The sequence below is a fragment of the Pan troglodytes genome, chromosome 9 (genome assembly GCF_028858775.2).
Source record: "Pan troglodytes isolate AG18354 chromosome 9, NHGRI_mPanTro3-v2.0_pri, whole genome shotgun sequence".
Classification (NCBI taxonomy): Eukaryota; Metazoa; Chordata; class Mammalia; order Primates; family Hominidae; genus Pan; species Pan troglodytes.
The window spans coordinates 112,379,448-112,397,261 of record NC_072407.2 but is presented as its reverse complement, the minus strand read 5'-3'; the positions used below and the strand labels follow the sequence as shown (position 1 = coordinate 112,397,261).

Below are 17,814 nucleotides of genomic sequence, written 5' to 3'. Positions count from 1 at the left end.
AGAAAGCTACTTGTTTTCCTCTAAATTTTCTTTCCCACTGGCTAGAAAATGGCAACTGGAGTGATCACATGAGATCCAAGAATGAAAGCTAAACAAGATGGCAGAGCCAATCCACCAACCTGGGTCCCTGCATGACCTCATGAAGCAGAGCCACCCACCACTGTTGAAGGCACAGTGCCCAAGCCCCAGCCTATTCTGAATTGTCTCATGGGAGAGAATAAACATTTCTCCTAGTTAAGATACTTATTTTAAAGTCTCCTTGTTACAGCAGTTCAGCGTCTATCCTGACAAATACATCACTTGAACTCCAAAAGAAAGAAGAGAAGGAGGGAAAAACATCATAGTAAAAGCACATATTTTAAAAAGCATGAAATGAATTGTTGAAAATAAGGTCAAATATATCAAAAGTCAGTAGGTTAAAAGCACCAATGAAAAAGTTGATTTTCATTTAGGATGAAAAAAATCTGACTCTACCACATTTAGAAAAGACACATCAAAAATATAAAGACACAGAAAGGTTGAATATCAAATAATAGAAAAAGAAATACTAGATAAATACAATGAAAATAAAGCTAGTTTGCTATATTGCTGTCTGATTAAATGGACTTTCAAGGAGAAAATGCATTATAAAGGATAAATGTATTCATATGTAATGTTAAACATTTAAACTAACCTGGACTATATAGCAACTCTAAGTCTGCAATTATCTAATCTATATGTGTGTGTGTGTGTATGTACACATATACATGACAGAATTACACGGAAAAATAGACAAATATACAATCACATTCAGAGATTTTTTGACATACCACTCTCAGTAATAGATCAAACATTAAGTAAGAATGTAGAAAACTTGACACATGTACTAACCTTTACTTAACAAATAATCCAATTCCCCAGTAAACACAGAGGGAACACTTACAAAAATGGACAATGTACTGGGTAATAAAGTTTCAGTAAGTCTCAAAAAATCGGTATCATAGCGACCACAATGTAGTTGAAATAAGCTAGAATAAAGGCTATTTACCCACCTCCATTCTAAAATTTAAGTACTTCAGAAAATGGATAGAAACTTTTGAAATGGATTTATATGTGGGCTAACTACCCCTGAGCTCTGTAGAGAGTTTTGATATTTTAAGGTTGGCATATTATGTTTTCAGTACTATCTTGCACTGCAGCATGGAAACATGGATTAGTAGCTCTTAATTCATACTCTCATTATTAATTAATAAAAGTGAACTGCACAATGTTATTTAAGTTTTAAGTCAGAAGAAAATGGCCGGGCACAGTGGCTCTCACCTGTAATCCCAGCACTTTGAGAGGCCGAGGCAGGCAGATCACGAGGTCAGGAGTTTAAGACCAGCCTGGCCAACATGGCAAAACCCCGTCTCTACCAAAAATACAAAAATTAACCAGGCGTGGTGGTGGGCACCTGTAATCTCAGCTACTCAGGAGGCTGAGGCAGGAGAATGGCTTGAACCTGGGAGACATAGGTTGCAGTGAGCCGAGATCCTGCCATTGCACTCCAGCTGGGCGACAAGAGCAAGACTCTGTCTCAAAAAAAAAAAAAAAAAGGTCTGAAACTTCTTTAACTCTACAATTTTAGAAATGTAGTATAGGCCATAGGCCGTCTTGTTGCCCAGGCTGGAGGGCAATGGCATGATCTTGGCTCACTGCAAACTCCACCTCCCAGGTTCAAGTGATTCTTCTGCCTCAGCCTCCCTAGTAGTTGGGATTACAGGCATATGCCACCATTCCCAGCTAATTTTGTATTTTTAGTAGAGATGGGGTTTCACCATGTTGGTCAGGCTGGTCTCAAACTGCAGACCTCAGGAGATCCACCCCGCTTCGGTCTTCCAAAGTACTGGGATTACAATTGTGAGCCACCACGCCCAGCCTAGGCTATATTTTTAATTTTGGAAATTTGAGCCAAACTATTTCTTGCCAAGAGTTTCCAAAGATCCATTTTCACCAGGAATAAGAAAACCACCCAGTGCATGTGTGCATCTATGTGTGAAAGTCCCAGTTGAAACAGATTTGGCATTGCCCTTGAGTGATAGCAGTGATTTGATTTTCTTGCCCATAGCTCAAAAGTTTTCTTTAGCCTCAGACCTGGACTAAGTCATCTCAAATTGTTTATAGAATAAAAATTAGAATATTGTGCACCTAATTCATCTGCGGTTCAGATGAATGTGTAGTATGTGGTGCCGTTTATTCCTTCCTGGCATGTTTCATTTTAATTTTTTTAGTACAAAACATGTAATAAGTGGACTTAAGTTTTATGTCCTTGCAAAAGATTGTTACTGTGGTGTATTCATTCTCTATTGCTGCTGTAACAAATGTATTATTTTACAGTTCTGTAGGTCAGAAATCTGCAACAGGCCTCACTGGGCTAAAATTAAGGCAACAGGTGGGCTGTACTCCTTTCTGGAGGCTCCAGGACAGAATTTGTTTCCTTGTCTTTTCTGGCTTCAAGAGGCTATATGTGTTCTTGGATTACTTCCTCTATCTTCAAAGCCAACTAGCTAGTCAAGTCCTCCCCTCGCATCTCCCTGACCCTTCTTATGTCATCATATCTCTCTGACCTCAGCAAGAAAACTTCTCTGCTTTTAAAGGCTTGTGATTAATTTGGGCCCTGGCTGATAATCCAAGATAATCTCCTATCTCAAGGTCTCTACCCTGAATCACATCTGTGAAATGTTTAGGATGTTAGCCATGTTAAGGAGCATATTCACAAATTTCAAGGATTAGGGCATGGACATCTATGGGACCATTATTTTGCCTCCAGTACCTGGGTTTATATATCAAACAAGTTCAGCATTGACACTAACCATGACAAAGTCCTTTCTAAGGACAGAATTGTAACACAAATATACAAAATTGTGTATTCGTTCATTTTCCACTTTCCAAGGTTTTTCTGACAACTGTGCATTAATTAAGGTTTCAAGACTTTCCTCAACATACACATTAGAAATAATGTGTGTGATGCCTGCCATAAGTACTATATCCAAAGAGTCTGCAGTCATAGGAAAATTTTCACTAACAAAAGAATAAATATAATAATAGCTACCATGTGTTGAGTGTTTACTGTATGCCGTGCATTCTTCTAGATGCTTTACATGTCTTGACTTAATTTTTCTTTTTTTTTTTTGAGACAAAGTTTCGCTCTTGTTACCCAGGCTGGAGTGCAATGGCACAATCTCAGCTCACCGCAACTGCCACCTCCCGGCTTCAAGCGATTATCCTGCCTCAGCCTCCCAAGTAGCTGGGATTACAGGCATGCGCCACCACGCACGGCTAATTTTGTATTTTTAGTAGAGACGGGGTTTCTCCATGTTGGTCAGGCTGGTCTCGAACTCCTGACCTCAGGCAATCCGCCCACCTTGGCCTCCCAAAGTGCTGGCATTACAGGCGTGAGCCACTGCGCCTGGCTGTTTTGACTTATTTAATCTTCACCAAAAACCCTATGAGGTGGGGATCAGCATCCTTACCATTTTACTGATGAATAAACTAAAGTACAGTGTATATTTAAATTAAATGAGGTTTGGGTTGTTACCAAAAGAAATGATATTAGATAGCCTTTGGTATAGTAGTTTTTATAACATGTAAACACAGCAGGTATAGTACATATTTTATACAGCATTCAACTCCTTAAAATTGATTTATTTACCTTTAGAGTTGAGAGGACAATAGAATGGAATGCACACATTTCCACTTCTTTGAATCTGAAAGAAATGCTTCTGCTGGTGTGTGCATGTGGAGAGAGAGAGAGAGAGAGAGAGAGAAAGAGAAACAGGGAGAGAGGGGGTTTAATTGACTCAATATAAAACAAAATTTCCTCCAGCTCTGTTTCTCATCCTGTTTCTGCCACTTTGCTCTAGGATATTTGTTCAAGACATCAGATATGTGTAATGTCACCTTTGGAGTTTATTAATATGCAGTTATTAATTTGGAATTACTAATATGAAGGATGGATAAGAGCCCAACAATGAAGAAACTCCAGTTAACAGTGCTGAGAGAGTTAACATCAAGGCCAGTGCTCACGAATGCACCATTTCATCTCTCTGGTTTAAGATTGAGTAATTTAAGATTGAGCAATCACCAAGCTTCCTTGAACTTGGCTGACAATATACTTTGGATTACAAAGTAATATTTTGCTTTCTTTCAATGCCAATTGTTATTTACAAGAGGTTTTAAACATTAACTGTGAAGCTTCCTATTTGGGGGACACTTTGAAGAATCTATCAAAACTCACCTTAAATTTCAACTTCTCAACTCTTTCTTTAAAAGCTTCTTCACGCAAATTAAAATCACTCTGCATGTCATTTTTCCTATCAGATTATTTAAAAATTCAACATTTGAACACATTGTGTTGGTGAGGCTGTTGGAAAACAGGCACTCTGATACATTGCTAGTTGTGCAAAATAGTCTCAATTTTGTTAAGGCCAATATGACTTTTTTTAATGCGCAAATTAATTTACTCTTTAACCTAGGGTTCCCACTTCTGGGAATGTATTCTACAGATCCACCTGTACATAATATAAAATGAAGTCTGCACAGTGTTATTTATTTGCAGCATTTTCTGCAATAGCAAAATGTTAGAAACAAGTGTCCTTCTTTAGGAGATTCATTCAATAAACTATGGTTCTGCCCCATAATTGAATAATATGAAGCTGAAAAAAAAGTAGAGAGAAGGTGGCTCACTGTGTACTGATGTATGGTAATTTCCAGAATATACTATTAAGTGAAAAAAGTGAAATGTCTAGCAGGAAAAGGGAGAAAATAAGAAAATTTATATTTATATCCTTTGAACTTGGCATAGAAAAACACTGGAAGGATAGATAGGAAAAAATGGGAGCAGGAAAAAGGGTAGACAGGTAAGGTAGGAAGTTGGACTCCTCATTGTGTGACTTGTGATAGTGTTTTAAATTTGGGCAATGTAAATGCATTGCTTACTCAAAACTAAACAAAACAAAATAAGTGAAAGTTTCAAAAGAAAAAAGATTCCTCTATTTGTCACAGATTTTCCTAAGCATGTTGTACTTTGTAATAATCATGTATATGAACTCAACTCATTCAGCAAGGCATGAGCAAAGGGGGAAAATGCAACAGTCTCTTAATAGAGAAAACTTAAAGTCTGGGTATGGTGGCTCACACCTGCAATCCCAGCACTTTGAGAGTCCCAAGCAGGAGGATCACTTCATCCCAGGAGTTTGAGATCAGGCTGGGCAACACAGGGAGACCCTGTCTCTACAAAAAAAAGTTCTTAAATAGCTGGGTGTGGTGACATGAGCCTGTAGTCCCAGCTACTCGAGTGGCTGAAGCAGGAGGATCACTGGAGCCCAGGAGGTTAAGGCTGCAGTGAGCCATGTTCATGCCACTGCACTCCAGTCTGGGCAACACAGCAAGATCCTATCTCAAAAAATTAGAGCCAGTATGTGAGAAAAAAACTAGATTTAGGAGATCACAAAATGATATATTTCCTAGCTAGAAGGTTGTAAATGATACTTTGTCATTTTTATAGATTAAGAAACCTGAAGCCCAAATGTTAAATGACTTACCATATTTACTCAGCTAATTTATGGAGAACAAGAGTAGAATCTCAGGACCCTTGATTAATGATCTCAATGTTTATGTTGTTATACCTTAATGCCACTCTACATATTAATGAATAATAAATCACTCTAATGAGGTAAAAATAACATGTGTAAACTGTTTAAGCATTTTAACAGACATTATCTATTTTGACTATCATAGTATTATTATGATAAGGTAGTTGTCTTCGTCCATTTTGTGTTGCTATAACAGAATACCTGAAGCTGGATAATTTATAAAGAGAGGTTTATTCGTTTCATGGCTCTGTAGACTGAGAAGTCCAAGGGGTGTGGCATCAGCATCTGCTTGGCTTCTGGTAAGGGCTTTTGTGCTGGGTCATAACATAGGGAGAGGCCAAGAGGTAAGCGGACATATGTGAGGATGCAAAACACTAGAGGCAACCTCACTTTTATAACAACTTGCTCGAGCAAGAACTAATCTATTCCCGTAAGAACTAATCCAGAGGAGGCTGGGCACAGTGGCTCAGACATGTATCCCAACACTTTGGGAGGCCGAGGCAGGTGGATCACTTGAGCTCAGGAGTTGGAGACCAGCCTGGGCAAGATGGTGAAACCCCATCTCTACTAAAAATACAAAAAATTAGCCGTGTGGTGGTGGCTTGTGCCTGTAGGCACAGCTACTCAGGAGGCTGAGGCAGGAGAGTCACTTTAATCCAGGAGGTGGAGGTTGCAGTGAGTCTGTGTCCGGAATTGGTTCCTTCTGGTGGGTTCTTGGTCTTGCTGACTTCAAGAATGAACCCGTGAACGCTCACAGTGAGTGTTACAGTTCTTAAAGATGGTGTGTCCAGAGTTTGTTCCTTCAGATCTTCAGATGTGTCCGAAATTTCTTCCTTCCAGTGGATTTGTGGTCTTGCTGACTTCAGGAGTGAAGCCACAGACCTTCGCAGTGAGTGTTAGAGCTCTTAAAGGTGGCATGTCTGAAGTTGATTGTTCCTCCCCATGGGTTCGTGGTCTCGCTGACTTCAGGAGTGAAGCCGCAGACCTTCGCAGTGAGTGTTACAGCTCATAAAGGTGGTGTGGACCCAAAGAGTGAGCAGCAGCAAGATTTATTGTGAAGAGTGAAAGAACAAAGCTTCCACAGCATGGAAGGGGACCCAGTGGGTTGCCGCTGCTGACTCGGGTGGCCAGCTTTTATTCCCTTATTTGGCCCCGCCCGCATCTTACGGATTGGTCCATTTTACAGAGTGCTGATTGGTCTGTTTTTACAGAGTGCTGATTGGTGCATTTACAAACCTCTAGCTAGACACAGAGCACTGATTGGTGTGTTTACAATCCTCTAGCTAGACAGAAAAGTTCTCCAAGTCCCCACCCAACACGGAAGCCCAGCTGGCTTCACCTCTCAATCTCCCCACTTAACAAGACACCCCAGCTGCTGTTGGGAATTGGGTGATGACCACTCTAGCTACTTCCTGCTGGATAGGGGCAAAGAAGGGACCCTGCAGTTGTAGTGTCCTCCAGAGGGGAACTCTTTAGGCCATTGAAAGGGCCAGTGGGTTGGTCCAGGGGTCCTTGGTAGTTGTTAGTTGAGCTCATTTGGGGTTCCATTTGTAAGATCATCTGTAGCTTGATAGCCTCGATCCTAGAGGAAACAAATTTAACAAGGAGGTTAAAAATACAGGGCCCTAAGGTGAGTAATAGCAAGATGGCTGCCATGGGACCTAGAAAGGGGAGAAGCCATGTTGCCCAACTCCAGAGGTTGGTATAAGAGCTTGAAAGATGTTGTCTGATTTCGGAAGCCTTTTCCTGTAAATGCCGGGTAGCATCTCGTACTATCCCTGACAGGTTAGTGTAAAAACAACTAAAAACAACTCTTCCCCTAAGAAGGTGCAGAGTCCTCCTTTCTCAGCAGTGAGGAGGTCTAGCCTCAGCAGTTTTGGAGAGTCACTGCTGCGAAAGAGTCTATTTGGGATTCTAGAGTAAGGATAGATTTCGTTATCTCTTGCAAACTGTCAGAGAAAGCCTTTGAGAGTGTGTGGCAGTAGGATAATGAAGTAGATAAACCGGCTATTCTGGTTCCTTTAGCAGTAGCCATTCCTAACCCTATAAGTAGGGGTATTAGTTGTATGGCTCTGTGCTGACAGACTTGAGCTTTGAGGGGTACTGATAGGGTCTGATTTCCTGGGGCAATGTTAATGTTAGGACTTAGAAAGACTAAGGTACAGATGCCTGTCCAGTTAGTGGAGAGGCAGATATAGGTTGATGTTCCACATAAGAAGAATATACATTGGCTGGGTAGACAGAACTGGTTGTGTATGTTAAAAAGGTGTGTGAGTTTGTTATTTTCATTTTCCCATACTTCTAGAGTAATTGCCAAGGTAGCTCCAGTGAAGGGATGGAAAGGGGTGTTGGGAGCAAACTGAGTGGCTCCCTGTGTTTTATTTTCCCATTGGAGAAAAAGCCTTTTTGTATCTACTAGGAACCATTTGAGAGAGTGATTGAAAGAAGGGATGAGAAGGCATTCACTAGTGGTGGGGACACTGCTGCAGGGGGTCCAGGGATGAATGGTCATGGAGGGAGTACGTTTGTCATTACAAAACTTGGACTGTTTGTTAAGCAGGGAGGACGTGATGATTTTTGGGGACCCCAAGAAGTGGACAAACCATCTGAATGGAGCTGTTTGAGTGACTCGGAAGTTACTATGATCAGTTGGGCCTTGAAGTTGTAGGGTATAATTACACTGATGGGGTAGTAGGTGCCCCAGGGGCAGATCTGATAACAGGTTGCGTTGTATGCATAAAGGGGCTTGGAAAATTAAGATGATATTCATAGTTACAGGGCCATGTATGGGCTTTTCATTGCTTGTGTAATAGGTGAGGTTGGAAATGTAAGAACACAAAAGTTGGATTGCATGTCCTGTTAGTATATTCTTGGTCCTATCAGAGATGGGGAAGTTGGCTAATGATTGCATATTTAGAAGTTGGAAAGGGTCTTTTCCTTCATAACAAGGGTGGTAGGTTAAGTTGGTAAAGACCCAATTTTTTGTGGGAATGGGAGGTTCCACCTGGCAGCAATTTTGGCCTCAGCATCTGCCTGATGGTTTCCTTCTGCCTTTTGTCCTTCACTTTTCTGATGGCTTTGGCAGTGTAAGACTGCCACTTCCTTGGGTTTTTGCACTGCATTCAATAACTCCATAATTTCCTTGTGGTATTTAATGGGGGTTCCCCCAGAGGTTAGGAACTCCCTTTCTTTCCATATTGCAGCATGGGCCTGTAGGATTAGATAAGCATACTTGCTAACTGTACACACATTTATTCTTCTTCCTTTTCCCAGTTCTAAGGCTCAGGTAAGTGCCACTAGTTCTGCTAACTGGGAGCTGGTCCCTGGGGGAAGAGGCTTACTTTCAAGTATCGTTACTAACTATGGCATAACCTGCCCTTCGTATCCCATTCTTCACACATGAACTTCCATTGGTATATAGGTTAAGGTCAGGACTAGCTAAGGGGACTTCTAAGAGATCATCTCAGGTGGCATAAGTCTGGACTATAATTTGTTGGCGGTCATGCTCAATTGGTTCCCTATCCTCTGGGAGAAAAGTGGCAGGGTTGAGGGCCACACACGTACGTATTTGAAGCACCGGTCCCTCAAGGAGTAGCACTTGGTATCTAAGTAGGCAGTTGTCTGATAGCCATAAACTTCCTTTGGCACCTAGTATGCCATTTACATCATGAATGGGCCAGACAGTGAGATCCTTTCCTTGTATTATTTTTATAGCCTCTAACACTGAGATGGCCACTGCCACAACTACACATAAACAGTGAGGCCAGCCTTTTGCTACTACATCAATTTCCTTACTTAGGTATGCCACTGGTTGTGGGGATGTCCCATGAGTCTGAGTAAAGTCTGCAAGAGCTATCCCAGCTCCTCTGTTACGTATAAAGAGAAGTTTTGTCCTGTGGAAGGTTTAAAGCTGGAGCTTGTACTAGTGCCTGCTTTAAGGTTTTGAAGGCTATTTCTGCCCCTGGTTCCCATTCTACTAGATGAGTATTTGCCCTCTGGGTCTCCTTGATTAGAGCATAGAGGGGCCTGGGTATCTCACTGTATCCAGGGATGCATAGTCAGCAAAATTGGTGATTCCAAGGAAACCCTGCAACTGTTTTAATGTCTTAGGGCAAGGATAAGCCAGTATAGGCTGTATTCATTCCTTGCTGAGGGCCCTGGTTCCTCTGGCTAAGATTAGGCCTAGATATTTGACCTGCTGTAGGCAAAGCTGGGCCTTCAACCTAGATGCCTCGTACCCTTGATTTGCTAGAAAGCTCAAAAAATCTAGACTAGTCTGCTGGCATGTGGCGTCTGAACTGGTAGCCAAAAGTAAATCATCCACATACTGAAGGACCAGAGTGCCTGGATTTGAGAAGTGGCCTAGATCTTGAGCCAGTGCCTGACCAAACAGATGAGGGCTATCCCTAAACCCTTGGGGCAAGACGGTCCACGTAAGTTGGGATGTGTGGTCTGTGAGATCCTCAAAGGCAAAGAGAAACTGGGAGTCAGAGTGCAGGGGAATACAGAAGAAGGCATCCTTGAGGTCCAGAGCAGTGAACCATTTTGCTTCCTCTGGTATTTGAGAGAGCAGGGTATAGGGGTTGGATACAACTGGATATAGAGGAATTACTGCCTCACTGATGAGTCTAAAATCTTGCACTAGTCTCCACTGATCATTTGGTTTTTGTACTCATAGAATTGGGGTGTTGCAGGGACTGCTGTATTTCCTTACTAAGCCTTGAGCTTTTAAATGTTTAACAATATCCTGTAATCCTTTATGAACTTCAGGCCTTAAGGGATATTGTCTTTGATAAGGAAAAGGGGTGGGATCTTTTAGCCTGATTTGGACTGGGTGGGCATTTTTTTGCCCTTCCACATTGTCCTTCCAATGCCCAGACTTCAGGGTTGAGTCCCTCCTCAAGTAGGGGACAACAAATGGGTAACTTATTCCCCATATTCATGTAGATAATAGCTCCAGCTTTGGCTAACATATCCCTCCCTAATAAGGGTGTGGAACTTTCAGGCATAACAAGAAAGGCATGTGAAAAGAGCAAAGTCTCCCAATTACAACAGAGGAGGTGGGAGAAATACCTGGTTACAGGTTGTCCCAGGATTCCTCAGATGGTAACGGACCTTGAGGACAGTCATCCAGGATAGGAGAATAACACTGAGAAGGCCACACCAGTGTCCAGGAGGAAGTCAATTTCCTGGTCCTCAATGGTTAAACATACCCGGGGCTCAGTGAGGGTGATGACATGAGCTGGTGCTTACCCTGGGCACCATCAGTTCTGTTGTTGGATCACCTGGTTGGGAGCTTCTGGCCCAGAGAACCATTGTACTCTGGGGCAGTGTGCCTTCCAGTGATTGCCTCAGCAGAGTGGACATGGACGCGGAGGTGGCTTGTTTCTCATTGGACAATCTTTTTTAAAGTGTCCTTGTAAACCACACTGATAACAAGCCCTACCAGGTGATTGGCCTGCTCCATTTTCTGTCCTCTCTGAACCACCAAGGTTTGTTTGTCTGAGGGTCATGACTAAGGCTGTGGCCTTTCTCTGATCTCACTTTTCCTTTTGGGCCTGTTCTTCTTGGCCCCTATTATAGAACACTGAAGTTGCCAGGTTTAATAATGCCTCCCGATTTTGTTCAGGGCCCAGGGCTTGCTTTTGGAGCTTTCTTCTGATTTCTGCAGCTGATTGGGTAATAAGCTTATCTTTTAGAATCAATTGACCCTCTAGTGAGTCAGGTGACAGGGAAGTATATTTTCTTAAAGCCTCCCATAGCCAGTCGAGGAAGGCAGAAGGATTTTCTTCCTTTCCCTGAGCCATGGTGGACATCATTGAATAATTCATGGACTTTTTCCTAATTATCCTTAGTCCTTCTAGAACACAGGTCAACAGATGTTTACGACTCCAGTCCCCATGATCTGAGTCAAGGTCCCAATGGGGATCCATATTGGGGATGGCTTGCTGACCAGTAGGGAATTTGTCTCTTTCTTTGGCTGTCAGTCTATCACTTACTTGACTAAGATACCAGGTATCTCCAAACTCTTGGGCTGCAGCTAAAGCCGCATTCTTTTCAGTAAAGGCCAGGGTTTGATCTAACAATAGCATGACATCTCTCCAATGAGATCGAAGGTTTGCCCTAGACCCTGTAGGATATCTATGTGCGTATCAGGATCATCTGAAAACTTCCCCAGGTCTGCCTTGATCTGCTTTAAATCAGAGAGGGAGAAGGGGACGTGTACCCGGGTTGGGCCAAATTCCCCTCCCCCTACAGCTTGAAGGGGACATAACCAATAGCCCGGGGGTTTTTGTGATCTTCTGGAGATTTCTTTGCTTATTTCCTTCTGAGCAGGGGAGATTAGAGGAGGCTTATCATTAATAGGAAAGGGAGCTATAGGGAGGCTAGGATATGGGGGTAAGCTGAGAGGTCCTCCTGTGGGATGTAAATTGCAAGCTTTGCCTAGTTGTGTATTCTCCTTCAATGAAAAGAAAGCTTGGACGTAAGGTATTTCACTCCATTTGCCTTCCCTCTTACAGAAAAGGTCAAGCTGCATAATAGTATTGTAATTTATACTTCCCTCAGGTGACCATTTTTCCCCATCAGAGAGAGAATATTGGGGCCAGGCTGTAGTGCAGGAAAAAAAATGAGCCACCTCTTTTTCAGGGTTTGCGGATCAAATTGGTCCCAATGGCTTAGGATGCATTTCAAGGGTGAGCCTGTTGATGTCTGAGTGTTTCCCATCTGAAAGACAAAACCACCCACGGTTTTGGTTTGTTTGTTTCTCCCCCTGCCCAAGAACCTGTGATGGTCCCTGGACCCTGCTGATCGGAATAGTTGCACTCACCAACACAGCAGCAGAAACACTAGTTTTCCTCCTACCACAAGGAGGACTGAGGAAGGTCGGATTTAGTGGCCCTTACTGATGCATTCTCGAAAAGCTGGACCCTTGCCTGTCCTCCTAGACCCCAAAGAGGACCAACAAAAATCGGATTTAGTGGCCCTTACTGACACATTCTCAAAAACCTGTTAGAGTCCTAAGCTTTCTCCTGTTAGTATTGGGAGTTTACCCCTGTACTATAAAGATGTTATGCCCCAAAAATGAAATGGAGGGCCATTCCCTGATTGAGGGAAGGGATCTCCAGGATTGGGGGAGTGACACCTTTTGTCCTCACTTATATGAATAGGAAGGATATAATTTCTGAGGCTCCTCATATCCTAGCTTCAGGAATAGCCTGTGTTAGGCCTGCTTGTCTGAGGAGGGATCTTAAAAGGATAGTTAGTCTCCCCACTCAAAAATTATGTCTTTCTGATGGTGAACTTGGGTGCTAAAGGAAGGGAATAGAGTCCTGGAGTTTATAGTAGAAATCATTCTTATAGGAGAAACTAGAAAAGCACCAGAGACAGGGAATGGTTTTTAGAAGTGGGACTAGTCTTGGAGAAGAGAGGCGAAAGGAAGTTTGTCTGACAGGCATTAGGACCCAGGGGGCAAGGGTCAGGATAGATAGGATAGATGGGCAAGTCTCGCTTGGGCGACATGACTTTGAGAGTTCCGCTCATGGCACAGGGTCAATGAACTTGTTGTCGGGATCCCAGAGCTGAATGGCTTTCCTCTCTGTTGACCCTCAGCTCAACCCAGAAGTACAGGAAAAGTGGAAGCCGGTTCCAGGCAAACCAATGCTCCCAACTCTGAAGAGTTGGGGATTGTTAGAGAGCCCTTTCCCAGAAAGCCTGACACCCATGTCTTTAGTCCGGCAGCCACGCTAGTCACTTTTAACTGACTGACAGGTGCCTGGTATTTAGCCCCCAAATTCTAAGGAAAAATAGGACAGAATAGCAAGTGAAAGGGGCCCAATGCTGCTTACTGCTTGGCGATAGTCCCTTCATAGTTGCCAAAATGTGTCTGGAATTTGTTCCTTCTGGTGGGTTCTTTGTCTTGCTGACTTCGAGAATGAAGCCTTGGACCCTCATGGTGAGTGTTACAGTTCTTAAAGATGATGTGTCTGGAGTTTGTTCCTTCTGATGTTCAGATGGAACATCTATCCCCCTACAGCTTGAAGGGGAAGGGTGCATTCTACTTCTAACTGCTGTTTGCAATTGGGTAAATAAAGTCATTAGTTGTTCATCTGTATGAAATCATAACTAAGCATTTTCAATTAACTGTGTGGAATAAACCATGTATGAAGAATGAGAAATCACATTAATAGGCATATCAAAAGCAGTCAATATCTTAATTACCACCACAAGCTCCACTTTTTGAGCTGAAGTATCGGGCGTCTGGAAAACTTTACCTTTTGATCCAGAATAAGAAGCTCTACCATTACTAGACACATCTGTGAAACGATGAAAATGCTTAGCAGGCTGCAGGTTGTTTACTGCAGGAATTGTAAATGCAAATCGTTCACAGTCTTGCTCAGCTAAAGGGATAGTAAAGAAACAGTCTTTTAAATCTATGACTATTAAAGGCCAATTTTTTGGAATTATACCAGGAGAAGGCAATCCTGGCTGTAATGCTCCCATAGGTTGTATAACTGAATTGATGGCTAAGTCAGTTAGCATTCTCCATTTACCTGATTTTTTCTTAATTATGAAAACTGGAGAATTCCAAGGAGAAAATGTTGGAGCTATGTGCCCATTTTCTAATTGTTCAGTAACAAATGTCTCTAAAGCCTCCAGTTTCTCTTTACTTAGCGGCCATTGTTCTAACCAAATTGGCTTATTGGCTAACCATTTTAAAAGTATAGGTTCTGGAGGCTTAACAATGGCTGCCATCAAAAATTATTTCCTAATCTTTGGCAGGAACTTGGTCTTTCCACTTGAAGTGGTTTTTTCAAAACTTGCAAATTTTTTTCTAGTCCCATACCAGGGACATGCCCCATTTCATGCATCATATGTTGACTTTGAGGGCTATATAATTGTTCTGGAATTAGAACTTGTGCTCCCCATTGTTGTAATAAATTTATTCCCCCAAAATTTATAGGTACAGAAGTTATAATTGGTTGAATAGTCCCAGGTTGTCCATTGGGCCCTTCACAATGCAAAATATAACTACTTTAATATACTTCAGCAGCTTTACCAACTCCAAATATGTAAAATTGAGCAGGTTGAATTGGCCACGCGGACGGCCAGTGCTATAGAGAAATGATTGACATGTCTGCTCCTATATCTGTCAAACCTTTAAATTTCTTTCCTTGAATAGTTATTTCACAGGTAGGACATTTATCAGTGATTTGATTTACCCAATAAGCTGCTTTGCCTTGTTTATTTGTGCTTCCAAATCCTCCTGTTCATTTAGTTTCATTTTTTCCTATTCTCACATATGGCACAATCAGGAGCTGTGCTATGTGCTCTCCTGGCTCTGCTTTCCAGGTAACAGAAGTAGATATAATAATTTGAATTTCCCCATTGTAATCTGAATCAATGACTCCTGTATGTATTTGTACACCTTTTAAACCTAAACTAGACCTTCCTAAAAGTAATCCTATTGTCCCCGCTGGCAAGTGTCCACAGACTGCTGTTGGGACCTTTTGCGGGGGTTCCCCAGGTAGAAGGCTCACAGCTTTTGTGCAGCATAAATCTACAATGGCACTACCAGCTGTGGCAGGGGACAGACATTGTACAGGGGTAAGGGAATGGCCTGAGCTGGAAATGCCCCTGTTTAGAACGGGGCCCAGGACGGACCCCTCATGGCATTTCCCGAAATCAGGGTCCCATCTTTGTCAAACTTAGAGTGACACTGATTAGCCCAATATTTCCCTTTTTTACATTTTGGACATATTTCAGGATCAGCAGTTTTCCTTTTTCCCCATCTGGCTGCCTGAATCGCTGATTTTTTCTACATTCTTTTTTAGTATGACCATGCTTCCCATAGTTAAAACAAGCTCCAGGAAATGGAGTATTTCCTTTACCCACTCTCAGTCCTGCCATTGCCTGTGCCAACAAAGTAGCTTTATGCAGATTACCTCTGATACCATCACAGGCCTTGATATAATCAACTAAATGTGCTTTCCCTCTGATAGGTTGCAGAGCAGCCTGGCAATCGGGATTAGCATTGTTGAAAGCTAATAACTGCGACACTATAACCTGAGCAGCCGAATCTGCAATCATCTTTTTAAGAGACTCCTGTAACTGAGCTATAAAATCAACATATGGTTCTCTTGGTCCCTGTTTTATAGCACTAAAGGAAGGGTAATGTTCTCCACCTATAGTGATTTTTTCCCAAGCTCTAATGCACACTCCTCTAAGCTGTTCTATGGCATCATCCTGCATGACCAGTTGCGCATCTAAACCAGCCCAGCCGCCAACCCCCAAAAGTTGGTCTGCAGTTACATTAATTTGACGTTGGGCCTGGGCATTGCAAGCAGCCTGAATGGAAGCTTCATCTGCCCACCAAGTTTTAAATTGTAAGAACTGACCAGGAGTTAGACAAGCTTGAATAACAGCATCCCAGTCAGTAGGAATCATCCAACTGGAAACAGCAACATTCTTTAACGGTCCCATTACAAAAGGAGAACCTGATCCATACTGATTTATAGCTTGTTTAAATTCTTTGAGTAATTTAAAAGGAAAAGGCTCAAATGTAGCTATAATACTTCCCTGTTGATCTGGGGGGTGTAGTCTAACAGGGAACTGCCAAGCCTCTAAATCACCGTCTCATCTAGCTTGCTGAATTCCTGCTTGAATAGAACTAAGAGCAGTCGCTCGAGGTGCTGCTTGAACAGTCACTGGGACAACTACTTTTCGCCCAGTGTCCTCTGGAAAAGAAAGATCTGGAGGGTCTTTTTCTTCAAAATAATAATGAGGGGGTGCAGAAGGGTAGGGATGAATCTCTCCTTCCTTTGCCACTTTAGCTTTATCTAGTAAATAAACATGCTCTGTAACCTCTTCTGTTACTTCACTATACTCTTGTTCCTCCTCATTATCAGTGTGAAAAGTTCCAAAGTGAAACAAACCAGACCCCACACCTGTCCCATTGTTACCCTGATGCTTCCAAGCTCCCCTTCTTACCACGGGGATTGCTTTAAGAGTACTCGGGTGTCCTCCAGCTAGTTTTCCATTCCAACCATTGCTCCGGTGACCCTTCGACCTGGATTTGAGCCCCCACAAATGGACGCCACTTGCTGAGACCAGCTCGGTCAGGGAGACCCTAACCCAGAGGCACTAGAGGAATTAAAGACACACACACAGAAATATAGAGGTGTGAAGTGGGAAATCAGGGGTCTCACAGCCTTCAGAGCTGAGAGCCCCAAACAGAGATTTACCCACATATTTATCAACAGCAAACCAGTCATTAGCATTGTTTCTATAGATACTAAATTAACTAAAAGTATCCCTTATGGAAAACGAAGAGATGGGCCAAATTAAAGAAATAGGTTGGCCTAGTTAACTGCAGTAGGAGCATGTCCTTAAGGCACAGATTGCTCATGCTATTGTTTGTGACTTAAGAATGCCTTTAAGTGGTTTTCTGCCCTGGGTGGGCCAGGTGTTGCTTACCCTCATTCCCGTAAACCCAGAACCTCCCAGCTTGGGCGTTAGGGCCATTATGAACATGTTACAGTGCTGCAGAGATTTTGTTTATGGCCATTTTTTGGGCCAGTTTATGGCCAGATTTTGGGGGGTCTGCTCCCAACATGTGTGATGTGTCATATGAACAGAATGAAAAAAAAAATCTCGTGATCATTTCAATTGATGCAGAAAACCATTTGATAAAATTCAACATCCCAGCCAGGCGCAGTGGCTGATGCCTGTAATCCCAGCACTTTGGGAGGCCGAGGCGGGCAGATCATGAGGTCAGGAGTTCGAGACCAGCCTGGTCAACATGGTGAAACTCTGTCTCTACTAAAAATACAAAAATTAGCTGGGTGTGGTGGCAGGCACCTGTAATCCCAGCTACTCAGGAGGCTGAGGCAGGAGAATTGCTTGAACCTAGGAGGTGGAGGTTGCAGTGAGCCAAGATCATGACACTGCACTCCAGCCTGGGTGACAGACCGAGACTCCATCTTGGAAAAAAAAAATCAACATCCCTTTATCATAAAAACCCTCAAAAAACTGGGTATAGAAGGAACATACCTCAACATAACAAAAGCCATATACCACAGACACACAGCTAGTATCATACTAAATGAGGAAAAACTGAAAGCCTTTCCCCTAAGATCTGGAACATGACAAGGATGGCCACTTTCACCACTGTTATTCAACATAGTACTGGAAGTCCTAGCTA

At 42.6% G+C, this 17,814-nt stretch overlaps 1 long non-coding RNA gene across 2 annotated transcripts in view; it reads right to left on the bottom strand.

Annotated features, from left to right (window-relative positions):
• Positions 1–5,610: 5,610 nt before the first annotated feature.
• LOC112204768 (uncharacterized) overlaps positions 5,611–17,814 on the bottom strand; it is a 53,009-nt gene continuing 40,805 nt past the window's right edge. For both annotated transcript variants that reach the window (XR_010147673.1, XR_002938532.3), the window contains exon 3: positions 5,611–7,194. This is a non-coding gene — a long non-coding RNA (uncharacterized LOC112204768). The remainder of the gene's footprint in view (positions 7,195–17,814) is intronic.